Consider the following 15,148-nt stretch of genomic DNA (forward strand, 5'->3'; position numbering starts at 1 on the left):
AAGTATCATCGAGTCGGTTGAGACCCTTAGCGACTCTGTATGGAGTTTCTGAGGAGCAGCTGGTGAGCTTGAACCACCGACCTTGCAGTTCAAATGACTTCACAGTCTGGTGCATTAATCCTCAGTGCCACACCAGGACTTCTAGTGAAGTGGAAAAGCATTGCTTCTGGAGGCAGCCACGCGGGGGCTTATGGCCTGGCTGTCCCCTGCCTGTGTGCTGCATCACCTTTCTCAGGCTCAGTTTCCGCCTCTGAAAAATGGAAGCCATGATACCTCCTCTAGAGGGTGTTGTGAGTTCAGAGAGAAAATACCTGTTAAGTTCCTAACACACCCTAACGTTGATAGTCACTGTCAGCTCTGATTCCTGGTGACCCCATGTATAAACAGAATGAAATATTGCCTGTTTTGTGCCATATTCCTGATTGCTGGCATGCTAAAGCCCATTGTTGTGGCCACTGTCCTTTATGAAAGCTTTCTAACCTAGGGACTCACGTCCCAGCACTCTATCAAATGATGTTCTCATGTGATGCACAGGTTTTCACTGGCTAACTTTCAGAAGCAGATTGCCAGAACTTTCTTCCTTGTCTTAGTCTGGAAGTTCCATTGAAACCCGTTTGCCATGAGTGATCCTGTTGGTATTTGAAGTACCAATGAAATGCCTTCCAGTATCATAGCAGCATTCAAGCCACCACAGTATGACAAACTGATAGGTGGTAGGTCCATCAATACAAAAAAGAATGAAAAACAATCCCTTCCATTCCTTGCTTTAGCAAAATCTGTTCACTCTATCTGACACACTTTTCTTGTCTCCCATCTACCTGTTCAGCTTTGCCTATGCTTTCCTTGTCACCTTCTGTGTCCTTCAGTCTACTTTCCCTTGGGACTTTGTTTCTCTATTATCAGGGGTGTCATGGCCTACCTTCCAGCAGAGTCATTTGTTCATGTTTGTCTGGGCTCTCATGGAGTCAAGAGCCTCTGGGGGCAGGACATTGAATTCACCTGGGATCCCTCTCACAGGGTCTCCCCCAGAACAATTACTCAGTACATGTTGTGAACTTTAACAGCATTACTTACAACTATGTATAGCTTTGTGGTTGTTGTGGTGGTGGTTCCGACTCACAACGTCCCTGTACCATCTTTCTCCCACGGAACAGCTGGTAGTTTCGAAATGCTGTCCCTGAGGTTCGTAGCCCGATTCGTAACCACTATGCTACCAGAGCTCCTTAGCTTTACAAGCTTAAAAAATAAAGCTGATCTCTTTGTTGCCCACAAACAGACTCCCTGACCTTGTAGAATTTGCAACAAAATAGAGACTGACAAGGTAAAGTTTTGAAAGACCTCTTAAGGAAGACCATCAACAAGTCCAGTCAGATTTTTATGGTCCTTATGTGTTTCATCTTCTTTTGGGGGTTGAAATGATTTTTGGAAAAGTATTTGCCTCCAGGTTGCTAAGATTAATAATTTGGCAAATAATTAAGATATTCCCTATTGGGTATAATAGATCAAGTCTCTCACTTGCAAAAGGAAGTAGTCAGACCAGCCAATATCTAAGATGCCTTCCAGTGTCAACAAACTCTAACTCAGTGATCATGTGCTTCATGTGTGAAATAATTAAATCCGTCCTTTATAAAAATAACCAAGCACCTATCTCATGTTCTTTCGGTAATGAGATTTCTTTTCTCAGGAATACTTTCTGAAGGTGCGTTAGTTAATCAATTTGTTCTTGCTACAAGTGTGTATTGAGTATGGACTGCATGTGCCTGGTGTTAGGCTCCAGGAGTACCCTCACCTAAGGCTCAGTTCACACGGGGCACGCTGCTTTTGAGAAGAGAAGATGGAAGGAGGTAAGTGTGGGTGGGTTGGGTGGTGGCCTGGGCTTGGTAGCTCTCAAAGGGAGACTCTGGAGGGACAGTCTTTAGCAGCAGTAGCATCTGGCCTTCCTGGCAGGACTCTCCAAGCACAAGTCTCTCTGGTCCCTGGGCTTGTCATATTATCCACAACAGCCGGAAATCCCTCCTGGTATATGCACCAGCTTCCCCCAATTCATCTTTCAAGCTGGAGGATTTGCAAAGATTTATACAATTAAGAGCAAGATCTCATCAACATGCCCCATAGAAGAAACATGTTTTGCTTCTGCCCGTATATGTATTAGTGTATAAGCTCTTCTGGGCAGGGACCCATTTTATGTGTCATGGTCTCTGTGTACAGTTTTATCCCTTCCCAGGCTGATGTCTCAGAATGTTGGGTCTATCCCTTCAGCCAGGCTCAACTTTGGGAATTAACACCGATTCTGGACAGTGATGAGTAATCAACGCTTACAGTAGGACGCCTGGGCCAGATTCCTATTTTCTATGCCCCAAGCAAACAGAAGATGAGTGGAGTTGAGGATGCCAGCATTTCTTAGCGTTGAGTTCTCCTCTTGGCCGAGGAACAGCCGGGCTGTAATGTAGCCTTTTCTTCCTGGCCTGATGGCCTTTCTCACAGGGTATGGGGAAGAGCATGGAGGAGAGGAGTGAGGGGACCAGCTGTGTGTGTGCTCCCTGCCTCTATCTATAAGCCAGACTGCAGCCTCCACTGATGAGCAGTTCCATGTAGGGTCTAGACGACCTCTGAGGACAGGGGAGTCATCTGGTGACCATGCATAAAAACGGACATGGGAAATCTTTTCTAGTTGTGCATTGGTGATTTTGAGGCTAGAAAGACCTGGTGACTTACTTCCAAGATTAGCCAATAAAAATCATTTGGATCACAATAGAACACTGTTGTCTGACTCGCTTGCTTTGGGTATGTCATCAGGAGGAGAATGCCATGTCTGGTGACGTACAAGGCCTGGTAGGGTGTGAAAGATACTTAGTGAGATGTGTTGGCACAGTGGCTGACGCATGAACTCAAACATGCTGGTGACTATGAGGACAACAGAGGACCTGGCACCATTTCATTCTGTTCTACATAAAGCTGCCATGTTGTTGTGGTTGTTAAGCACTGTGCAGTCAGTTCTGACTCATAGTGATCCTGTATAACATTTCCAAGGAGCGCCTGATGGGTTTGAACCACTGACCTTGTGGTTTGCAGTCCTGTGCTTATCCTACAGTGCCACACCAGGACTCCAAGGCCACCATGCATCAGAGTTAACTCGATGGCAGCTCGCTATCTCTGGATTGATTTCTCCTCAATCATGGATGGGAAACTGGAGAGAGAGAAACTGGGCTGTATCTCAGGGTGTTGGGAGGAAGACGAGGATGTGGAGAAGGCCTGAGGTACACTCACAGGGAACACTTTCAGAATAGGTTTTCTGGTGCTGGGGCAGGCAGATCTCCAATGAAGGAATCTTGAAACACCTGCCCTTTAATTCTTTTTACCTCATTAAAATAAATAAATAAATACATGAACAAACAAATAAATAAATAAAATAAGAGTTGTCACACCCTCACACCCTGAAATAGATCGTTTGTTTCTACCTTTGTAGCAACTTTGGCTAAAAAATCACCTGAGGCTGACTGCCTATTTCAAGTTTAAATAATACTGTTAATATTTGGGTGGAGTCCTAGTGTGGCGTTGTAGGATCAACACTGAACTGCTAACTATGAGGTCAGCAGTTCAAACCAACCAGCTGCTCCTTGAAATCCCTATACAGGGTTGCTCTGAGTGGGAACCGACTTAACAGCACCTAACAACAACAATCTTTGGATAAGATTTAGCAGTTCACTACACGAATCACATTTGTTTTCATTTTCATTTGATTTGATCCTCACAACGTCTGTATGTGATTGATAGGCAGGGGAGGTATTGTTTGCCCCCCTTTATAAGTGATGAATTTGAGGCTCAGAGAGGTTGAGTGACTTCTGTGAGGAAGTAACCCCATAGTCTATGGATTCAACCAATCTGTGTCTATTGTTAGAACAAAAAGGAAAAAAAAGAAAGGTAAACACATTTTTCTTCATGGTAGATAGAATAGCTTTCTACCTACAGAGTAGCTCAGGGTTCAAAACATCTAACTATTTTCATGATATATCAATATTGAGCAGTAGGGGATTAGTTGGTCAATGTATATGTTGTCAAGGAGATGCCAACATTTGATTTTACAGAAACAGAACAATGAAGTTTAACAGCTCAGGTTTCCATGGGCACAGCCTGGAGTATTAAACAGTAGAGATGAAAAAGAGGGCCTGTCCAAGAGGTTATGAGACTCGTGCTTGCAGTGGGGAGACCACCCCGTGCCCCGTTGGCCTTATAGCATTTCTTTCACAGTTTTTAAAGGAGCAGCTGATCCAGAAGCCCTTCTTGGATCTCTGACAAGCCTGTAGATCTAATGTGGTGTATCGATATAGGATACTGCCCAGTTAAGTACATGCAAGAACTTTTGTCTTTGGTATCTTTCTTTGCTACTCCCATGTGACTTACTGGAAGAATACAAAGGGGACAGGGCCCTGGATCTCATCCCACCTGCTAAATTTCTGATTCTCCAACAACCAGCAGCCTACACTGGGGGTCATTATCAAACTTCCCGGATGAAACGACTTGCTTGATTTGGTCAGTTGGGAAAAGTTATAGACTTAAATAAAATAGCAGATGAGGTTGGATAAATAAGTATATTTGTGTTATTTTTCTTTCTCTAGCAATGTTGTTTGGTATAACATGGGGATGGCAGATGCACACTAGATATTCTCCTGTGCTCCCATGACCTTTGAACTCACATGTGTTCATAGGAGCTCTGGTAATGTAGTGGTTACGAGTTGGGCTGCTAACTTCAAGGTCAGCAGTTTGAAATTAGTAGCTGTTCTGTGGGAGAAAGATGAGGGTTTCTGCGTCTGTAAAGGTTTACAGCCTCAGAAACCCTATACAGGGTCGCTATGAGTCGGAACTGACTCCACGGCACACCACCATCGCCATGGTCACAGGATGTTTTGCATCTCCCTGACCTATATCACCTGAAAGTGTGTTTGCTTCAGTTATTATGCTACAATTTCAGTTTAATATGATAACAAATTTCCAGATAGAAATAAAAATAAATATAGTCATAAAATTACCCCTCGAGGGCAGGAAAAAGTCCTTTCTTGCTTTTTCTCCCAAGAGCTCAAAAAGTGACTATGAATTGCTCTTCTTGGAAACAAAAATATTGGCGATGACAATCCTGGACAAAGGAGATCTGAGCCGGCCCATAGCTGGTAGGGGAGTGCCATTGTCCAAAACTCCTGATGGGTCTTGACATGGGATAGATAAAGAGATGCTCACCCTAGATAGATTCTGATTGATCTGTCCATGGGCAGAACACCTCTAACACAGTTAGAACAGAATGTATTATTTTAATTTGGATTGGCTCCTTATGTATCATCTGCTTACGGAATCTATTTTTCTGACAGCTTCTGTATCATGATGGTCTATGAAGAGTCATGTATACAGCATTTATCATACATGGCATCGCTGGCAAAGCAATGAACTGATGAAATTGGGATGGGCAATCAAAACTCCTGCTTATCAAATCGGGAGGAGAGGGTGCTAAGACACTGAAGGGACAGTTTGTATGATTGAATGAATGAGTGTTGGTACTAATTGACGTGAAATGAAATATTAGTTGCTAGTAAAACAGGATTCAAGGCCTTTTAACACCTTATGCAATTGAGACTAGAAAATCAGTGTGTTGATGAATGATCCTAAGATCTGATTCAACACTCGGTTTCGAAAGAGAAATGTTTTAGTGTAGGATATCAGTAACTCCTGAAGTCAAAGTTTACAGGTTGCTGAGATTGTTGGTGTTAGTCACTGTTGGTTGGACCCTGATGATGGTGACCCCAGGTACAGTGGAATCAACTGCTGCCTTGTCCTATGCCATCCCCATGATGGGTTGTAGACTGGTCCATAGGATTTTCACTGGAAATGGTAGACGTAGACCTGCAGGCTTTTCCTGCACCTAGTTCAGAAGGTTCACTAAACCCTGTTCACATCCTTGTAACATGTGCAAGCCTCCACTGACAGACGAAGGGTGGCTGCGTACGAAACGAAACGCATTGGCTGGATCTGGGTCTCCTCCTTTAAAGGCAAGAATTCTACCAAGTCACTAATGCCTCAGTTAACGAGAGTAGAATGCTATTTTCACCATTTCAGTAGGACCAGGTATTCTGGTTGAAATTCAGCTAGAGTTGTTCCAGTAAAAGGAAATCAGAGAAAGTATTCTTGAATTTTGTTGTTGTTAAGTGCCGTCGAGTTGATTCTGACCCTGTACAGGGTTTCCAAGGAGCAGCTGGTGAGCTTGAACCACTGACGCTGCAGTTCAAATGAACTTGCAGTCTGATGCATTAGCCTGCAGCGCCACACCAGAACTCTATAAATACTAGGATATGTTTTAAATAAAAATGTAAGAGATTTATTATTAATTGTTGTTGTTATTAAGTGGTATTGAGTCAGTTCTGTGTAGGGTTTCCCAGGAGTGGTTGGTGAATCTGAACTGCCAACCTTATTGTTTGAAATGACCTTGTGGTCCAGAGGCTGCAGTATAATGTGCTAGACCACAAGGTCAGTTTGAACCACAAGGTTGACAGTTCAAAACCACATGCTGCTGCTTGAAAACCCTATACAGGGTCACTATGAGTCACAACTGACTCAACGGCACTCAAACAACAATTTAGAGGGTTCTTAGATTGAGAGGCAGAGTAACATCCTGGCTGGTCAAAGAGTTAATAAGGCTAGTCTGTTGGATTTCAAAGCTGCTCTGCAACTCTGCTCTGCCTCAGTGAAACATTTATTCAGAAAATTCTTCCACAGGTACATTCAGTGTCCACAAACATTTGAACTCAGTCTTCTCTGGTTTTTGCATGTGTTCTTATATATGTGGACTGAAATATAAAGGAACAAGTCTGTCCTCTACTGCAGGCGGCACTTTGCTGGGGGCACTTTCTTAGTGGAATCATAACATTTCACTGGTAAAATGCATTTCAGAATCAAATTCTTAGATTCTTAGAAATGGATTTTACCAGTGAAATGTTATCTAAGGACTGACTGGAACCCTTGGGTGGCACACGCTATAAGGCACTGGCTCCTAATCAGAAGGTTGGCAGTTCTAATCTATATCTAGATGTTTTAAAGAAAGTCCTGGTGATCTAATTCCAAAAGACCACACTCATTGAAACCCCTGTGGAGCCCAGTTCTACTGTGACACACATGGGATTTATATGACTTGGAATTGACTTGGCAGCAATGGCTTTGTACCAAAGACTGACTCATGCTAACGAAAATGATGGATAAAACTTCACTGCCAATGAAGTGTAACGATGCAATCCATCAGGTGGCGTTACCACCATGGTGGCTGTTGTGGAAATTGAGGTTTAGCCTCCTTCAGCCTGGGCTTCTGAGTGACTATGGTGAGCTGACTGGTTTGGGCAGTAGAGTGGGAGAGAAATAGCTTGCTATTGAATGTGTGAAGATGTTGGGTTTGTTTGGTAATAACCAAGTCTGTCCTGACCGATACACTAAATCAGCTACACCCTCTTAACATCTAGTCTCTAGCAGGTGAAAGGAGCCCTGGCAGTGTTGTGGGTTACAAGTTGGGCTGCCAACTGCAAGGTCATAAGTTCGAATCTACCAGCCACTCTTCAGGAGAAAGATGAGGCTTTCTGCTCCTTGTAAAGATTTACAGCCTCCAAAACCCTATACAGTGTCACTATGAGTCAGAACCGACTCCGCAGCACGCAACCACCACTGGGAACAGTGCTTGAGACCAAATAAGATGTTTAAATTTAATCTACATTAAAATCTTGGAGACTGTAATCCAGATCATCTCAATTCAATTAATTTGTGTACTTGTCTCCACCCTCAGTACTTGGTCCCAGCCACCGTCATGTCTGAATTATTGTAAAATCTTCCTTGTACTTTCTTTCTGCATTGGATTCTATGCTGGGTGCATTACTGCGTTCTGCACCGATCTTAGGGCTAACAAGATATTGGTAACATCTCTGTGTGTAAGTGGAATGAATGATCATGATTCTTTTTTCTTTTTTTGCTGAAGGAACACAGTCAGAACATCAAGGCCAGTCATTTGCCCCAGGGCCGATCTTGATGTGCGACAGGAAAGGGTGGAGCAGATGGTCACTGGATGTACAGAGAATCAGAACAGAAGGAACAGAGTATTTGCAAGCACTGTTCCCATCAGCCAGTGGTGCTCTGGTAGGTAGTGGGGGAGAGTCTAATTCCTAGCCCAGTTTTCTTCATTCTGGCTATCACCTTTCTTGTTATCTGAGATTTCAAGGTGCAGTGGGCTTTGGAATAAACTTATAGTTGCATTCCGAAGAAACCTCAAGCTATCAAAAATTAAATGAAAAACAAATTGCTTTAATGTCTTTTCTTAAAAAAAAAAAAGAGAGAGAGAGAGTATTTGAGGTTCGAAATGTTCACACTCTCCGTAATTAAATTATTTTTCTTATAAGAATGCTAATAGTAAAGGTATTTGAAAGGTTTATTTTGTCACTGAAAGCATTCTACTATGAACTGGTTAATCAAAACTGACAAAAACAAACCTAAATATCACAGCAGAAACCTGTTTAGTCATATAAGATTGAAAATCAAAACCAGGACGCTGGATTGCTGCATAGTTGATTGCCAATGATAATGAGAAGAACAAGGTGGCACCTGGGCAATAGGCCACTGAATCTACCACTTCTGTGCCTCTAACCAAGTAGTTTGCTTACTTGTGTGGTGCTGGTACATGCTTATCATCATGCTGAAACAAAGTACGAAAGGTATAAGGCCAATCATGTTTTATTATTTATATGATGAAAATGTGTGCAGCAGGAGCTAAACCTATCCACATAGTCAATATCATCCTTGGGCAGTGCAAATGGCTTACTCTCAATTGTTAACCTAAAGGTGCATGGTTCAAAGCCAACCAGCAGTGCTACAGAAGAAAGGCCTGGCCAACTGCTTCCATGAAGGTCATGATCCAAGGGCATATTTTGTTAGGGAAAGTAAGGAGGGGTAGGGTTCACCTCCACTTGGTGTCAGGGCTCCCTGATACTAGAACACCAGCATAGGGTAGTGGAGTGGAGATGAGTCTGGATTTGGAGTCAGGACACAGCAGCAGATCTTGAAAAACTTATTTAACCTTCCACCCCCAAGCTTTCAGTCCTTTTAATTAGACAAAAGGAGAGAATTCGATGCAGTGCATGGGATCTCGCAAAAGTTCAATGGTTCAGTGAGTTACTGGGTACAAGGTAAGGTTGAGCAAATGCTAGGTATCATCACCTCCAAATCACCACTAAAACACTTTCCGGTGTTATGTAATTTGACCTTTGAAAACGTGCAGTATTATTTTACCCAGGAAAAGGTCCTGACCTATGGGGTTGAGGAGCAGAAACATCTCCATAACAGTTTTCCCCATAAGCTTTTCTGGGGGAAAACATTATCTCCTAATATAGCTACGATTTCTGTTCCAACAAAACCAAAACGTTTCTCCTCAGTATGTGGAGTCTGCTGTATCCCTCACAACCATATGGCAAGTGTGTGAACAGGAACAGAGCCCACTGATTTTTAACAAGAAGGGAAGGAAAACATCCATCGGACCATGTAAAAGAACTACATATAAAAGTCCAAAGATGCAAACAGACAAAAAGAACAGAATACCTTATAAACTAGAAAACAAAATAAATTTGATTCTGAAGAAGTTAGTATTTTTCCTTAGATGTCTTTGAATTGATGTTATACTGGATGGGGCAGAGCATCTGTTTCAGAAAAATGTTCTAATGACCAGATGGAATCGTTTCCAATATCAAATCTCTTTAAAAATCAAAGAATCTATGATGGATCACACTGAGTCATCCAAAAAGTTACATTGAGATTCTAACCTGTGGGTCAGTGAATATGACCTTGCTTGGACACACGGTTTTTCTTTAAGGATGTGATCAGTTCAATGATTGAGGTCCTACTGGAGTAGGCATGGTGTGTTCTAATCCCCTCTGAGTGGTGTCTTGTGTAAGGGGAGAACAGCCAGGGAAACAGTGTCACATGCAGCAGGGAAATGCCATGTAAAGATACTTCTAAAATTCCAGGAACACCAAACGTCCAGGGTTACCAGGAGCTGGAAGAGACAAGGAAGCATTTTCCCCTGGAGTCAACAAAGAGATCATGGCTCTGCTGACACCATGAACTTACATTTTTAGCCTTCAGAACTGAATAACAGTGAATTTCTGTTCCTCAAAGTCAAAAAAACAAAACAAAACAAAACAAAAGGATTATGATCAAGAAACTTTTATGTCTGTAACACAGACATGAGTTAGAATCAATTCAATGGCAATGAATTTGGTGTTTTGCTTTTTTTATAGTCACAATTACTTCTGTGACTCACAAATAAATAATCTCCCAAATGAATTACAGTAAGAGGAAGCAAAGGTGTTTTGCATTTTCTAAAGTGGTGGTGGTGGTTATGTGCCGTGGAGTTGGTTCTGACTCAGTGACCCTTTACAGGGTTTCCGAGGCTGTAAATCTTTGCAGGAGCAGAAAGCCTCATCTTTCTCCCGCGGAACAGCTGATAGTTTCGAACTGCTGACTTTGCGGTTCTCAGCCCGATTCATAACCACGACGCTACCAGAGCTCTTTTCTAAAGTGGAGTGCCATCTTAATTTCAAATTGTGGCTCCTCCATGAACAGGCTGCGGGGAAGTGTCTGCAGTGGATGTCACCATGTGATCTGACTTGTAAGCCCAAAGCTACATATATTGTGTAAAGGGGAAAAGTACCTGCCATTTGTTAGACCTGAGTGGTTGCCAGAGTATGTGCCTCTCACTAAATGGACACCATTGAATCGCATGTACAGTGTTTGCTCTGAAAGTGAGTAATTGAATGAAGGCTAGAAAGAACGTCTCTGTAAGACAGAAAGTATAGAAACTAATGACATAGTTTGGAACAATCTTCTTCCATGTCCCCAAACTGTAACATTTGATAGAAAAAAATTCCAGAAAAGTTGTGTGGGTTTCCTGTTTTTAGGAATAACAGGATAGTGAATAATAATAATAAAAAAATCACCAAGAAGTAAAACAAATCAGATACAAAAGAACAAATGTCATATGAGCCCACTTATATGAAATACCTTAACAACAACAACAACAACAAATAGTTGCTACTCAACTGAATTGAACTCAACTCATGGCTACCCCGTGTGGATCAGAGTAGAATTGTGCTCCTTGGAGTTTACACTGCTATTTCTAGAAGTAGATTGTTGTTGTGTGCCCTGGAGTCGGTTCCGACTCATAGCGACCCCGTACAGGGTTTCTGAGGCTGTAAATCCTTCCGGGAACAGAAAGCCTCATCTATCTCCTGCGGAACAGCTGGTAGTTTTGAACTGCTGACCTTGCGGTTCACAGCCCGATTCGTAACCACTACGCTACGCTACCATAGCTCCTTAGAAGTAGATTGTTGTTGTGAAGTATTATTTGAGTCGGTTCCGACCCATAGCGACCCTGTATAGGGTTTCCGAGGAGCAGCTGGTGAGCTTGAACCACCGACCTTGCCATTCAAACGGCTTTGCAGTCTGGCGCATTAACCCACAGCACCACACCAGGACTCCTTAGAAGTAGATTAGTCAGGATCAACTCAGCAGTCGGGTTTTTTTTGGCTTAATTTTATTTCAAGGCTCCTTCTGGGTGGACTCAAACCTCTAACTTTTTGGTTAGCAGCTGAGCACATTAACTATACCACCCAGGGACTCCACAAAATATCTAGAATAGGCAAAAAGGACTGGGGTCGTGGAATATGGGGTGTTATTGCTTAATGGGTAGCTGAGTTTCTGTTTAGGATGATGAAATGTTCTGGAAATTGTCATGACAGTTGCACAACATACTAAATGTAATTGACATCACTGAAATGCACAGTTAGGGATGATTAAGATGGCAGAAAGTGGTATTTTAGAGGATAGCCTTGTCTGAGGAGTTTTGAGAACGCTAAAGTCTTCTGGAGGCTCAGGGCTGGTCAGTTGCCTTGGAGATTTTTCATCTCATTGCTGGTTGGTGATTTGAGATGAGGAATGTTGATTTGAACACTTCTGACTTGCACCCTGCCCCCTCCACCCAGGGCCCTTCTTCCTCCACCCGGCTCTGGCGGAGCAGCTGAACTGCCTCCCGCTGATGTGGGACCACAGGTGCTAAAAACTTTTGGATATTTCACACATGGATCCAAATTGTCAGGACTGCCGTTAGGAAGCAAATGATTCCGGCAGGTCCGGGACGTATTGGTGTCAGTGCTGGCATTGCCCAGCTCACCTGTCCTGTGATTAAGTCACGGGGCTGCCGCTTGTTCCCTTTGGGATGCAGCCAGGCTGCATTTGTTCAGGGGAGAAAGGAGGCTCTGTGTACTTGGGCGCCTGCATCAATGGAAACGGCAAACAGATTCCTGGAGAAGAAAAGAATGAGAAAGTGGGCGGGCGGCGGGATGATTTCGCAGCTGTGGTGAAAGGTGTCTGAGTCAAGGGTGGCTTGGTGGCAAGAAACAAAAGCCTACTGAGCCTATTCAAGGGGGTTTGTTGTATGGGGATAGAGGATCTGGAAGCTCACGGAAGGAAGTGGAGGCTGACGTCATGGGACAATCCTCCCCAACTCCTCCTGCCCTGGCCACCACTACTCACCTCTTCCGCACTTTCTTTCATCCTTTTTTCTTTCTTTGCAAGACCCTTCTCCTGTTACTTGGGCTGCACCATGTGGCTCATGATGCCTAAGTGGGCTCCTGCGGGAACCTGGTTTTATAGTTAACACATCTGACTCTATGAGGAATTCTTAAGGCAAGTGATTTTGGAGTCCCCTGGGTGGTAGGTACCTTTTGGCTGCTAACCAAAAAGTTCAAAGTCTACCCAGAGGAGCCTCACAAGAAAGGCCTGACAACCGAGTCCTAGCTATCAGCCGTTGAAAACCCTGTGGAGCACAGTTCCACTCTGACACACACGGGGGCGCTCTGAGTCAGAGTTGACTGGTTTGGTAAGGCAGGTGCTCACCACTGGTCCAATCACCTGTAACCACGGATGGGATCAAAGGATGAGCTTCCATTTTCTGCTGAGTGGCATGGGTGTGGTGGTGGTAGTAGAGGTAATGGTGGTTGCATGCTGTCGGGTTGGTCCCGACTCACGGGGACCCTGTATAGGGTTTGTTGTTGTTGTTAAGTGCCGTCGAGTTGGTTCCGACCCATAGCGACCCTGCATAGGGTTTCCAAGGAGCGACTGGTGATCTTGAACCACCTAGCTTGTAATTCAAACGGCTTTGCAGTCTGGCGCATTAACTCACAGCGCCACACCAGGACTCCTGTAAATGGTTGCCAGGCTGTAAATCTTTTTTTTTTTTTGACCATCACAGAAAGCTTTATTACCACAAGAGGAAATCAAAATGCGCCGGAGGCACTCATGGAAGCATGTGATGTAGATTCAGGGAGAGGGGATGGCAGGTGAGAACCCCACCAATCACATTTGGGTAGTCTTCACACCAACAGGTGTGTGTGGCTCAGGAAAGACTTTGTGGGCTTGAACCAGTGACGTGCTGTGTGTGTGTGTGTGTGTGTGTGTGTGTGTGTATGGTGGTGGGGAGCAGCTCAGAAGGTCAGTCTTGCTGAGCACACTTCCTCCTGGACAAAATAAAGGACATGGAGTCAGAACCAGGAGGAGTACTAGCTGCACAGACAAATGGAAAGCAAATTAGGCCCATTCAATCTGTAAGTGTGTTTCACACCGATCATACAACAGGAGGGAGATGGGAGCACTGGCTTCTATCGGATAGCCTTTCTTTTACATAATATGCTTTTAAGAATTAAACATTGCTAGGGCCTTTCCCCTCGCTAATAGCAAGTAACACACAATTTCCAAGCTAGCCTTTTATAGCTCTTGCTATCTCTTATTATCTGTTATTATTTGGATTTTGAACAAAATTGATGGAGTAAGAGCCAGTAGAGAATCCTGTTTGATCTGGAAATTTTCTGTGGAGAGTCCAAAAGGTCGGAGAACCAAGTTCCCAAGATCTTCTAGTTTACCTAACATCTCTTCCTTTAGTCTCTCATTACGTTCTTCAATTTGCTTAGGCAATCTCATACAAGCTTCTCTTGCTTGGTGTACTGATGGATCTTTCTCTAAGACAGATTTATAGTCTTCCAACGCTTCATCCAGCTTGTCTGTCTTCTTGTACAACTCCGCTTTCCTCAGTATTGCGCGGATATAGCTTGGGTTTAACTGAATTGCCATCTCTTTCTTGTCCTGTTTCATCCTTGCAGCAGCTCAATTTGAAAATAGAATAGACCAGTCTGTTGGGAAGCAGCCTGGGCACGTTTGAAGGGCTTGACTATATGAACTTTGGGCTTCTATATAATCTCCTTTCTTAAACTGTTCATTTCCCTCTTCCTTTAGTCGAGAGCTCTCCTCTCTTCTTTTCTGTTTCTCTTCATCTGACATATCTTTTTCCAGTTCTATGAGGTATTCTTCATCTAGTTCAGAGGAATTTACATCATCAGGTTTGTCCTCTGCCTTATCTACTCCTGGTTCCTCCTTGTCAAATGAGTCACTGCAATCATGAAAGCATTCCTCTTCTCCCTGGTCTTCCTGGGGATGGGCCTGAACATCTTTGAGCAATGATTTGCTCTGGGAATGCTCATCTTTGGGATTAGAAACTGTAGGGCTGACATACTCTGACTCCTGAGGATCTGTAACCATCAAGCCATTGATCATATTTTCTGGAACTTTATAGTTCTCTGATTTCTCCCCCATGCTGGATTCAGTGGGGGAGGTGAGGCTGAGGTTCTCCTACCTGCATCGCTTACCGCCTAGCTGCTGGCTCCAGGTAGCTTCTCATAGCTTCTTTGGAGCTCTCCTTCCCGGCCACTAAAAACCCTTACTTCCCCAGGCTGTAAATCTTGATGGGAGCAGAAAGCTTCCTCTTTCTCCTGTGGAGAGATTGGCAGATTCAAACTGCTGACCTTGCAACAAGCAGCCCAACTCATAACCCATTATGCTACCAGGGTTCCTTATACGTAGAATATGGTGGAGGCTGTGTGTCACTAAATTGCTTCCGAGGCTGTGTAAGGTTGATTTACTTATAGGTTGGTAGATTTATTTACTTATAGGTTGGTAAATTTGAACTACTAAACTTTTGGCTAGCAGCCCAGTTCATAATCCACTATGCTGCCAGGGCTCTTTAATGCAG

At 43.6% G+C, this 15,148-nt stretch overlaps 1 pseudogene; it reads right to left on the reverse strand.

Moving 5' to 3' along the window:
* Positions 1-13,852: 13,852 nt before the first annotated feature.
* Positions 13,853-14,712, reverse strand: LOC102817648 (annotated as a pseudogene).
* Positions 14,713-15,148: the final 436 nt, after the last annotated feature.

This window comes from Chrysochloris asiatica, unplaced genomic scaffold, assembly GCF_000296735.1.
Source record: "Chrysochloris asiatica unplaced genomic scaffold, ChrAsi1.0 scaffold00060, whole genome shotgun sequence".
Lineage (NCBI taxonomy): Eukaryota > Metazoa > Chordata > Mammalia > Afrosoricida > Chrysochloridae > Chrysochloris > Chrysochloris asiatica.